The following is a 13,458-nucleotide window of genomic DNA, read 5'->3' as shown; positions in this document are numbered from 1 at the left end:
TGTGAGCAGCCCTCCCACATCCAAGGAATAGCATCCCTGCAAGCAGCCTTCCCCCATTCAAGGAGTAGCAACTGTATGAGTGCCCCCCCCCCACGTCTAATGAGCAACAGCTTTGCAAACAGCCCACTCCTATCCAAGGAGCAGCAGCCCTATGAGCAACCTGCTCCTGTCCAAGAAGCCGCAATCTCATGAGCCAGCCCATCCCCATTTGAGGAGTGGCAGCCCCCACGAACAGTCTGCCACCATCCGAGAAGCAGCAGCTCACAAGTAGCCCACCCTCATCCCAGGAGCAGCAGCCATGCATGCAACCTGCCCCCATCCACGGTGCAGCAGCCCCATGAGCACCTGCCCCATCCCAAAAAAGCAGCCTCTCAAGCAGCCCACCCTCATCTAAGGAGCAGCAGCTGTGCAAGAAGCCCACACCCGTATAAAGAGCAGCAGTCCTGTGAGCAACCTGCCCTGTCTGAGGAACAGCAGCCTCACAAGCAACCCACCCCTATCCAAGGAGCAGAAGCTGTGAAAGCAGCCAACCCCTGTACATGGAACAGAAGATGCATGAAGTCTTCCCCCATCCAAGGAGCAGCAGCCCCATGAGCTGCCCGCCCATGTCTGAGGAGCAGCAGTCTCATGAGCAGTCTGCCACCATAAGAGGAGCAGCAGCCCCATAAGCAGCCCACCCTGTCTGAGTGACAGCAGCTGCATGAACACTCCACCCCCATACAAGGAACAGAAATCCTGAGAGCAACCTGGCCCTGTCCAAGGAGCAGCAGCCTCACAAGCAGCATAGCTCAGTCCTAGGAGCAGCAGCTGCATAAAGACAGTCCTCATCCAAGGAGAGGCAGATGTGTTCAGCCTGCCCCCATATGAGGAGGAGCAGAAGCCCCATGACCTGCCCACCCCAGTCCTAGGAGCAACAGCTGTGCATGCAGCTTGCCCTCATACAAGGAGCAGCAGATGCGTGAGTATCCCACCCCCATCTGAAGAGCAGCAGATGCACACAGCCCACCCACAGACAAGGAGCAGCAGCCTCATGAGTAAACTGACCCTGTTCGAAGAGGAGCAGCTGCATGGCAGCATGCACCAAACAGCAGAGGAGCCACCACTGCTGCGAACACCTCCCACTAGAGAAGCCACAACCAAATGAGGAGTAGCTTCTTCCACACCCATCTGAGAAGCAGCGAACACCTGAGGAGCCACTGCCACCCAAGGAGCAGCTCCTGCACAACTCGATACCTAAATCCTTCCATGAGAGCAAAAATAGGTAGACAAAGAAACCCCCAAAGAAAAGGAGGAATCACCCAGAAAAGCAGTCAAAAGAAATGGAGGCATGTAATATGTCAGAAAAATAATTCAGAATAAGGATCATATAGTTCATAAACCGGATGGATGACAAAATCAACAACTTATGTGAGAATCAAGAAGAAATAGAATGATATAGATGCAATGAAAAACACCATGAAAAGTCTCAACACTAGACTAAGAGAAGCAGAGGACCGAATTAATGAATTAGAAGACAGGGAAGCAAAACACACTTAAACTGAACTGCAATTGGAGAAAAAACATTAAAAAGAGGAGACCCTAAGTGAGCTTTGGGACAACATGAAATGAAGCAACATATGAATAATGAGAGGGCTAGAACAACAGGAAGAGAAACAAGTGTCAGAAAACCTATGTGAAGAAATAATATCAGAAACCTTCCCTGATCTGGGGAACAAAAAAGTCACACAGCACAGAGAGTGCCAAACCAGATGAACCTGAAAAGACACACACCAAGACATGTCATAATTACATGGCAAATGTGCAGGACAAAGAATCTTAAAGGCTGTAAGAGAGACACAGAAAGTTACATACAGAGGATCTCCCATTAGATTACCGAATGATTTTTCTCAACAGAAACAAAGCAGGCCAGAAAAGAATGGAAGAAAATTTACAAAGTGATGCGAAGCAAGAGACTGAATCCAAGAATAGTCTATCCAGGAAAGCTATCAATCAAAATTGAAGGGGAAATAAGGAGCTTTACACACACACACACACACACACACACACACACACACACACACAAAGGCTAAGGGAGTTTATCGCTGCCAAGACAGCAATGCAAGAAATGCAAAAAAGGAACTGCTGTAAAAAGAAAAAAATATAATGGGGAGAAGGAACACAGGCACAAAAAATTAAAATGGCTACAAACAATAATAACATTAAATGTAAATGGACTAAATGCTCCAATCAAAAGACATTGAGTGACTCAATTGATTAAAAAAAAAAAACATGACCCATATATATGCTATCTACAATAGAATAAGGGACTCACTCAGATTGAAGTGAAGGGATGGAAAAATAACTTTCTGGCAAATGGAAATGAAAAAAAAAGATGCAGTAGCAATACCTATGTCTGAAAAAAATAGACCTTATCTATAATAAGAGATAAGGAAGGCCACTTAATAATACTAAAGGAATCGATACAACAAGATGATATAACCCTGATAAACGTATATGCATCCAATGCAGGAGCAACCAAAATCATAAAAACAAAACAAAAAACTTCTGGAAGATATTAAGGGAGAGAATGATAACAATACAATAATAATAGTATGGGGACTTTAATACATCACTGGATAAATCATTTAGACAAAAAAAAATCAGTCCTAAATGACACAGATCAGATGGACTTAATTGACATTTTCAGAACATTTCACCCCAAATCCACAAAATATACATTCTTATCAAGTGTACATGGGACATTTTCAAAGATAGACAACATATTAGGATACAGGCAGTTTCTCCAAATTCCTGAAGATTGAAATCATATTAAGCATCTTCCCAGACCATAACAGCATAATATTAGAAATAAACAACAATAAAAGCAATCCAAAAAATTCAAATACTTAGAAGCTGAATAGCATGCTATTAAGCAATGATTAGGTTACCAAATAAATCAAAGAAGAAATTAATAGCATCCTAGAAATGAATTACAATGAAAACACAACAATCCAAAATCTTTGGGACAAAATGAAAACAGTTCTAAGAGGGAAATTTATAGCTCTACAGGGTTAACTCAAAAAAAAAAAAAAAATAGTTGTAAATCACCTAACTTACACCAACAGAAATAGAGCAACAAGAAAATCTCAAAATGAGCAGAAGAAAGAAGATGATAAAGATCAGAGCAGAAATAAATGACACACACACACACACACACACACACACACACACACACACAATACAAGAGATCAATGAAACCAAGAGCTGGCTCTTTGAAATGATAAGTAAGATTGATGAACTTCTAGCCAGGCTCACCAAGAAGCAAAGAGAGAGTACCCAAATAAACAAAACCAGAAATGAAAGAGGAGAAATAACATCAGACCCCACAGAAATACACAGGGTTATAAAATATACTATGAACAACTCTATTCTAACAAACTACACAACCTGGAGAAAATGGACATATTCTTAGAAAAATACAACTTTCCAAAACTCAATCAGGAAGAATCTAAACATATCAATAGGCTTTAACTATGGAAGAAATTGTAGCAATCATTAAAACAGCTTTAAACAAGCAAAAGCCCAGGCCAGGAGGCTTCACATGGGAGTTATACCAAAAATTCTAGAAAGAACTAAAACCTATCCTTCTCAGACTATTCCAAAAAATTCAAGTGGAAGGAACAATTCCAAGCTCCTTCTATGAAGCCAGATTTAACCTAATATAAAAAAAAAAACAGATTAAAGACAACACAATGAAAGAGAATTATAGACCAATATCCCTCATAAACATAGATGCCAAAATCCTCAACAAAATTCAGGCAAACTGGACCCAGCAATACATCAGAAAGATCATACACCATGACCAACTAGGATTTATCCCAGTGATGTAAGGATAGTACAATATCCACAAATCAATAAGTGGGATACATCACATAAACAACTTGAGAGATAAAAATCACATAGTCATATCAATTGATGCCAAAAAAGCATTTGACAAAATCCAACACCTTTTCTTGGAGAGAAAAAAAAAAAACCTCAGCAAAATGAGAATAGAGGGATCATAACTAAGATAATACAAGCCTTATATGACAAACCTACAGTCATCATCATACTCAATGGGCAAAAACTAAAATGATTTCACCTAAGAACAGGAAGGAGACAGTGATGCTCACTTTCACCAATCTTGTTTGACATAGTACTGGAAGTGCTAGCCATAGCAATTATACAAGGAGAAAAATAAAAAGTATCAAAATTGGAAAAGATATAAAAGTCATTATTCACAGATGACATATACTTTACAAGGAAAACTCATCAAAAATAATTAGACTTAATAAATTAATAAATTCAGCAATGTAGCAGGATACAAAATTAATGACAAGAAATCTATGGCATTTCTATACACCAATTGTGAACTTACAGAAATAGAGACTAAAAAAACAATCCCATTTACAATTGCTCCAAAAATTTAAGATACCTAGGAATAAACTTAACTAAGGAGGTAAAAGACCTGTACTTAGAAAACTACAGGACACTGAAAAAATAGATAGAAGAAGACATAAACAGATGGAAGAACATACTGTGTTCATGGATTAAAAGAATCAACATCACTAAAATGTCCATACTACTCAAAGCAATCAATAGATTCAATGCACTCCCCATTAAAATACCAAAGGCATATTTCACAGATCTAGAACAAATTCTCCAAAATTTTATCTGGAATAAAAAGAGATCCCAAATAGATGCAGCAATTCTGAGAAAGAAGAACAAAGTTGGAGGGATCTCAATACCAGATATCAAGCTGTATTACAAAGCCATGATTCTCAAACCTGCCAGGTACTGACACAAGAACAGACATAGATCAATCTAATTGAATAGAATACCCAGAAATCGGCCCAAACCACTATGCTCAATTAATATTTGACAAAGGAAGCAAGAATATACAATGGAGTCAAGACAGTCTCCTCAATAAATGGTGTTGGGAAAATTGGGCAGATACAGGCAAAAAAATGAAACTACATCCCCAACTTTCACCATACATAAAAATAAACTCAAAATGGATAAAGACCTTAAACATAAGAGGGGAAACCATAAAAATACTAGAGGAATCCACATACAGCAAAATCTTAGACATATGCTGAAGCAATTGCATCACAGATACAGCTCCTAGGACAATGGAAACTAAAGAGAAAATAAACAAATGGGACTACATAAAAATAAAAAGCTGTTGCACAGCAAAAGAAATAATCAACAAAACAACAAGAAAGCCCACAGCATGGGAGAACATATTTGACAATGTTATCACTGATAAGGTTTTAATCTCCAACATTTACAAGGAACTCATACAACTTAACAAAAGTAAATAAAGAACCCAATGGAAAAATGGGCAATGGACCTAAAAAAATACTTTTTAAAAGAAGACATAAGAAAGGCCAAGAGACATATGAAAACATGCTCATAGTCACTACTCATCCAATATATCCAAATCAAAACAACAAAGAGGTACCATCTCACACCTGTCAGAATGCCTATCATCAACAAATGAACAAATGACAAGTGCTGGTGAGGATGCAGAAAAAAGGAACTCACGTGCACTGCTGGTGAGAATACAGACTGGGATAGCCATTGTAGAGAACAGCATGGAGTTTCCTCAAAAAAAAGAAAACAAAAATGGAACTTTCATTTCATCCAGTGATCCCACTTCTAGGAATATATCCCAAGAAACTGGAAACACCAATCAGAAAGGATATAATACCTTATGCTTATAGCAGCATAATTTTCCATAGCTAAGATTTGGAACAGAGTAAGTGTCCATCAGCACATGAGTGGATTAAAAACTGTGTTATATCTACACAATGAAATACTACCGTGTTTCCCCGAAAATAAGACATCTTCCAAAATTAAGACATACTTACAGGTTTCCTTCTGAGTGAAATATAAGGCATCCCCTGAAAATAAGGCCCCCCCTAGGCTAAACATGGGAGATTTGGTCCACTGATTCTGAAAGAAATGGAGTCACAAGAAATTCACCAGGAAATTCAGGAATTGGATTGTTATGATGATGTTCCAGAAGATGATGACATGATTGTCATTGAATAAATGAGTAAATTCTTAATACTGTAGGATTCACAGTTTGTCTGGTTTGTGTTGACAACTACCGTACTACCGTACTGTATACAGGTAATAAATTTCCTTTATTTTCATTTAACAATAAATGTGTACCGTATTCTTCTTCATGGAAAAATAAGACATCCCCTGAAAATAAGACCTAGCGCATCTTTGGGAGCAAAAATTAATATAAGACACTGTTTATTTTGGGGGAAACAGGGTAGATGCAGTAAAAAAGAAGGAATTCTTACCATTTGCAGCAGCATGGATGGAACTGGAGGGCATTATGCTAAGCGAAATAAGCCAGTCAGAGAAAGATAAATACCACATGATCTCACTCATTTATGGAATATTAGAGGCCCTGTGCACAAACATCATGCATGAGGCGGGGGTTCCCCTCAGCCCAGCCTGCACCCTCTCTAATCCAGGACCCTTTGGGGGATCAGGGGATCAGGCCTTAACCGGCAGGTGGACATGCCTCTCACAATTCTGGACCACTGGCTCCTGACTGCTCACCTGCCTGCCTGCTTGGTTGCCTCTAACTGTCCCATTCTGTTGGCCTGATATCCCCTCAGTGCCTCTGTTGCCAACCTGATCACCCCCAACTGCCCCGCTGTGCCAGTCTGGTCACCCCCAATTGCCCCTGGCTGGCCTGGTCATCTCTTACTGTCCCCATGCCTGGTTGCCCACAACTGTTCCCCCCTGCCAGCCTGGTCTCCCCACAAAGCCTACTTGTTCAATTGCTTGGTTGTCCCTCACTAACCCCCCTTCTGGCCTGGTCACCCCACACAGTCTGCTTGTTCAGTTGTTTGGTTATCCCTCACTAACCCCCCTGCTGGCCTGATCGTAGGCAGCCATCTTGTGAGGGCATGAGGGTTAATTTGCATATTACCTCTATTATATAGGATAATGAACAATGTAAACTGATGAACAAAAACAAATCCAGAGACAGAGCAGCATTAATCAGACTATCAAACCTTGGAGGGAAGGTAGGGAAAGGTGGGATGAGGGGGAGAGATCAACCAAAGGACATGTATACATGCATATAAGCCTAACCAATGGACACAGACACCAGGGGGTGAGAGTATGAGTGGAGCATTTGAGGGGCAATGGGGCAATAATTTACTGACATGGTAAATATAATTACCAATTTCTTTTTTATCTGGAAAGAGTATTTTAACAGGTTTTGAAAAAAGTAGAGAAAAGATAAAAAGTTTTAAAATTAAAATTTAAATATGAAATCTTCCACACAAACTTTTCTCCTTATATTAAAGGTACTAAATAAATTATTCTTAAATGTCTTTTTTAAAGTATTAGGGATAGAGGACAGTTTTTATTACCAAGTGGTATTCCATCCAGTAGTAGGGAGTTAAAATAAAAAAAGAAAAGTGGATTTTTTGTCTTAAAAAATTATATCAGAGGCAGAAATAATATGTCACAGATGAGAACACAGGCTACCTCTTCTAATCTATCCGTTACAAACACACCATTTCTTTGAAATAGGAGCTTACAGCAGCATTCTGGAGGCTTTTTTTTTTTTTTTTTTTTTTTTTTTTTTTTTAATGCTCACTTAATGATATGTTTTTATTGATTTTTTTGAGAGGGAAAGAGAGAAAAATGTGAGAGAGAAACTTTGATTGGTTTTATCCCATCCCTACATGGAATTGACCCTGCAGTGTAGGTATGTGCCCTGACCGGGAATCAAACCCACAACTTTTTTGATGTATAGGGCAATGCTCTTGGCCAGGGCTGGCAGTTACTCGAAGTCAGTCATTTTCTTTCTCAGTCTCAATGTGTCTTCTTTTGTAAGTTATAAGACTTCCGTTCAGTTTATTATTCAGGTTGATCTTTCTGTATTTCAGTTGTAATTCCAGTTTGGTACTGGGAGGTGAATATGGTAATATCCACCTATTCTGCCACCATTTTGGATTTCTGAAGTATGTTTTTTTAAAAGATCAGACACTTCTCATTTAAGAGAAAGTGGAAATTATTTAAAATAAGGCCAAAGAGTAAAGAATGAGCTATATATCCAATTAAAATTATATTAAAACTTAAATATAAAATATAAACAGAAGTGAAATTTTCCCTCCCCCAAAGTAAGAAAATTACACAACACAAAACAAATCTACTTGTACAATGATAATTTCTTGTTTTCATACATGTAAAAAAATAAAATTTCATTTCTAAAATTTTAGAGTTATATAGTTATAAATATATAATTCTACTTTTATAGGTAGGTCAACTAGGAGAAATAAGTTAGCACAATCATTTGAATTGGTTGTCTGTATATTATTTCTTTTTCGGGTTTTTTTATTTTCATTTTTTCTTTTTTAGCTTTTATGCACATGTAAAGCATGCCATAAAATGTTCTGTTTTGCCATGGACGATGCAACCATTTTTTTAGGTTGGCCTTGGGAAATCACACAAGGTTCACTGGCATTATAGGGAAAATTAGATTCCACATTTCCTTTGTCTTGTGTTTCTTCCCTCTCATATTCTTTGACATCTTCTTGGCTGCTATAAATGATACTACCAGAAGTTGATGGCTGAGAATAGTCCTCACTTTCTTAGGTTTGGGAAGCTTGTGTGATATCTTCATGATTTTTCTCAACACATGATTCTTGGGAATCTGTACTTCTTTTACAATCAAGAACATCAAGCCCTCTTCTATTGGTGTTGAGTTTTCTAGTTTGGTTTTCTCAGGCATTCTTCCTTTTCCTTTCCCTTTGTCTTCAGGAAGCCAACTCTCATGAAGGGCCCAACATCTGTTGCAATGTGATCACAGGGCAGGATTTATTTCATTGCATGAAGTACACTTCCAAATAGTCAGCTAAGGAAATTTCAGGATCATCTTCCTTGACTGTTACACAGTAACTTGATATACCTCATCATCTTCATCTGAGAGTTCTTGTCCTTTTTCAGTGAGGTTATAATCTTTAGAATTGAAAGACTCAACTTCAAATTCTACACTGAATCAATCTTAAACTGAATATTGATCCAACCAATCACCTAACTGTTCACTTAGACCAGCCTCAAGATCCGGATTAGATGAAGTCCAAGTTGATTCACTACTACTGCTTCTTTCACAGCATATCTCCCTTACTACACACAGACCCCATGCTTTCATTAAAAAAAAAAAAGGAAATACTATCAGATCTGTGGTGCATTTGTTGATGTTCACCAAATAATTCATCTGAGTTTTGTTCTGTCTATTTAATTATTCTTCTTCTAGATGAGGTAGATAGTCTAGAAACCAAATCTGAAGATGAAGGTTTCTCTTCCTGAAGCTGTTGTACAGAGTCTTTTGATCACTCCCATCTTCAAGGTGACATCTGTTTTCATGCCTGAATCTGATGGTTTTGGCTGATTGACTATTACCAAGTTTCTGAAGATCATTGTGGATATTTTCCTGTGTTCTTTCACAGGGTAACTTGCCACTCCACAAAAATCCCCTAGAAGATCATTTGAACAATATACAATATGCTGTTGCTTCTCATCATATAATCATTTCTTCATAATATAAAATATAACCAATATAAAATATAACCTCTTTCATAGTATAAGGGTCTTTTTGTGCACCAACAGATTTTAACAACTTCAAAAGCAATGGCTTTGGTCTAACGAGGGTCTCCTTTTTTAATTTTTATTGTTCAAATTATTACAGATGTTACTATTTTCCCCCCATAGTTTCCCTCTACCAAGTTCCCACCCCACCCCAGGCCTTCGCTGCCCTATTGTCTGTGTCCATAGGTAATGCATACAAGCATATAAGATCTTTGTCTAATCTCTTCCTACATCCCCACACACACTGATCCCTCTGAGAATCGTCAGTCAGTCTGTCCCATTTCCAAGCCCCTGATTCTATTCCATTCACCAGTTTATTCTGTTCATCAGATTTTTTATTCATTTGATTTTTAGATTTATTTGTTGATAGATATGTATTTGTTGTCACTTTGTTGTTCATATTTTTTTATCTTCTTCTTCTTCCTCTTCTTAAAGAATACCCTTCAGCATTTCATATAATACTGGTTTGGTGGTAATGAATTCCTTTAGATTTTTCTTGTCTATGAAGATCTTTATCTGATCTTCAATCTACAGTGTAAGAGCAACATGCAAATTGAACATTCCTCTGCTGAGCCCACAAGCCACCCCACCAGCCAATCAGGAGTGAGTATGCAAATTAACCCAACCAAGATTGCTGCAGCCATGGAGCAAACATGAGGTTTTGATTTTCCTGGCAATGTAGGAAGCCAAGCTTCCTGCCTGCTCTGGCCGGTCCTGGCCTCCACTCAAGGCTACAAAGTTTTAATTATAGAAGATAAATAAATCCCTGATACCAGGGCCTCCTCTTGGCTCACTGAGGGGGGGGGGGGGGGGTTCTGGCCTGCAAACCACCACAGGCCCCTCACCCAGGCTGCCTCATGCCCCAAGAAAACTCCCACCCTGGCCCAGGGACACTCCTCAGGGCACACCAGCCAGCTCCCACCCGTGCACCAGGCCTCTATTCTATCTAATAAAAAAGTAATATGCAAATTTACTGTCGCTCCAACACAGATGATGGCTGCCCCCATGTGAACACAAGATGGCCACCACAAGATGGCCAGCAGGGGAAGGGAATTGGGAGAGACCAGGCCTACAAGGGAGGTCAGTTGGGGGTGATCAAGCCTGCAGGGAAGAGCAGTTAGGCATCAATCAGGCTGGCATGGGAGTGGTTAGGGAATGATCAGGCTAGCAGGCAGAAGCAGTTACGGCCAATCAGGAAGGAAGGCAGGCAAGCAGTTAGGAGCCAGCAGTCCTGGATTGTGAGAGGGATGTCTGACTGCCATTTAGGCCCAATTCCAGTAGGGGTCCCAAATTGGCCCCAACTTACCCATATCCCTCAAGGAGTCCCAGATTGTAGAGGGTGCAGGCTGGGCTTAGGGACATCGCCCTTCTCTTTCCCTACCCTCAATCACCCCCAGTGCACAAATTTTGAGCACAAGGCATCTAGTTCTAAATGATAGCTATGCTGGGTGGAATAATCTTGGTCGTAGGTTCTTGCTATTCATCACTTTGTATATTTCTTACCACTCCCTTCTGGCCTGTAGAGTTTCTATTGACAGTCATATGGGTACTCCTTTGTGGGTAACTAACTTTTTTTCTCTTGCTGCTTTTAAGATTCTCTCTTTGTCTTTTGCCCTTGGCATTTTAATTATAATGTGTCTTGGTGTGGTCCTCTTTGGATTCCTCTTGTTTGGGGTTCTCTGTGCTTCCTGGATTTGTAAGTCTATTTATTTCACCAGGTGGGGAAGTTTTCTGTCATTATTTCTTCAAATAGGTGTTCAATATCTCACTCTCTCTCTTCTTTCTGCAACCCCATAATTCAGATGTTGGTCCACTTGAAGTTCTCCCAGAGAATCCTTACACTATCTTCATATTTTGGATTCATTTTGCTTTTTGCTTTTCTGGTTGATTGTTTTTTGCTTCTTAGTATTTCAAATCTTTGACTTGATTCTTGGGATCCTCTAGTAAGCTGTTAAATCTCTGTATATTATTCTTTATTTCAGTCAGCGTATGCTTAATTTCTGATTGGTCCTTTTTCATATCCTTGAGGGTCTCACTAAATTTCTCAGAGGTTTCTAGAAGATTCTTGAGTAACATTATAACTGTGGTCTTGAACTCTATATCCAGTATTTGCTATCATCCATTTCTTTCATTTGTGACTTGTTTCTTTGTCTCTGCATTTTGGCTGCTTCCCTGTGTTTGTTTCTATGTACTGGGTAGCTGATAAGTCCCCTTGAGTTGATTGAGTGGTCTTGTGTGGTATGTGTCCTATAGGACCCAATGGCTCAGCCTCCCTAGTCACCTGAGGTGGACACTCTTGGTGCACCCCTTTGTGGGCTGTTTGCACAGTCTTATTTTAGTTAACCCTTGATTGCTGTTGGTATCACTGAAAGGAATTGACCTCCAGGCCAATAGACTGTTTTGACCAGCTGTGTCTACACTAAAATATCTATTGCACAGGAGACACCTTTATGGGCAGGGTTTGTTTCAGTGGGGCTTTGGTGCTCACTGAGTCTGCCCCTTGAGTGTGTCTCTCATGGATGTGAAGCGTTGTAATCTGGTATGGTCTCACTCTGACCAGAGGGTACACTGGCTCTTGGATCTCCAAGGAGGTGAAATATCAGCCATTGTCTGGTGCCACCCAGCAGAAGCTACAGAGACATCTGCAGATTCCTCCTTTTTGTATGGGGTTTGGAAGTGCCCAGTTGAGGCCTGAATGTGAAGCAAGGCAGGTCACTGCATCTGGGCCTTGGGCCTTCTTTTGGGAGCTCTGGGGCTCTCTGACACATCTGCAGTTTGACAGGTTTTAGACAGAAAAGGACAGGCCATTCATATGCAAAAGTCAATGTGCACAGCTTGGGTGGGGTTGTAAATTGGGTGGGGTGGGATCTCCGGGAATCACCAGGGCAGAGCAAACAGAAATAGCTGCCATCAGCCCTGCACTGGAGAGATCCCTCAGTCTCTCCCACATCCCTATGCAAGAACAATGATAGCTGCAAGCACCTCTGAGAGAAAGTCACCCTCACATTCCTGTCCCCATGCCATACAGTCCAGTTTCTCCCTGTATGTGCCTATATCACCCAGAGTCTAGCCTGAAACTGGAATGTAGAGCAAGCAGATGCTTATATCTTCCTATGGATTTAAAGAACAGCACATCCAGTTCCAAAACCTTCCATGCCTACACACCACTTACCAGTCCCAATATGCTTTTTTCACCTTTCTAGTTGTGGAACTTCCATTCAGCCATCTTTCCCATGATTCTGGGTGCTAGTTTTTCTGCCTTTTAGTTGTAATTTTGATGTGGTTGTGATAGGCAGCAAGTATAGGTTTTACCTATGCCTCCATCTTGGTTCTCTAATCCAGGTATCTTGTTCAGAAGCTGGAATCTGTGAGGTGCTCATAGCACTATCAGTAGGCACAGACATACTGGTATTGCACATCTACTGTGTCCAGAGGAGGCTCCTAATGTAGGAAGTGGCTGGGCCTCGGTCAGAGGACTTAGGACTGCCCTTGAGGCTTGGCTTCTTGCTGTATTCTCCTTCTAGAAATACAAGCCCACACATGCCCCAGGAGGAGTGAAGCTAGATAATGGGCACTGAAATTGTGACCCCTACCACCTGAGGACACTGCACTTTCCTTTGCTTTTTGAGATTCCTTATCCAGATTTTCCCTTTATCCTTCCCCTGCTATCTCCTCTACTACCATTGACTTGAAGGAAAATAGGAAGAGGAATTCTAATAGCTCCCTTTGGTAAAAAAGCTGGTCTCAGCTAGAGAGGAACCAGCAATTGTTCTCAACTTTATCCAGGAAACTTGATGGATTCACAAAAAT

General features: G+C 40.2%; 1 pseudogene across 1 annotated transcript; it reads right to left on the bottom strand.

The window, feature by feature from the left end:
* Positions 1–8,421: 8,421 nt before the first annotated feature.
* Positions 8,422–13,067, bottom strand: LOC311620668 (E3 ubiquitin-protein ligase Mdm2-like; annotated as a pseudogene). Its single transcript has 2 exons — positions 12,961–13,067; positions 8,422–9,701 (listed from the first exon to the last, which is right to left on the bottom strand). The product of its transcript is annotated as an E3 ubiquitin-protein ligase Mdm2-like (transcript).
* Positions 13,068–13,458: the final 391 nt, after the last annotated feature.

Source organism: Pipistrellus hanaki (assembly GCF_964339955.1).
Source record: "Pipistrellus hanaki genome assembly, chromosome: 3".
In the NCBI taxonomy this organism is placed as follows: domain Eukaryota; kingdom Metazoa; phylum Chordata; class Mammalia; order Chiroptera; family Vespertilionidae; genus Pipistrellus; species Pipistrellus hanaki.
The sequence above is the reverse complement of the archived record's forward strand: the minus strand, read 5'-3'. Positions and strand labels throughout refer to the sequence as shown.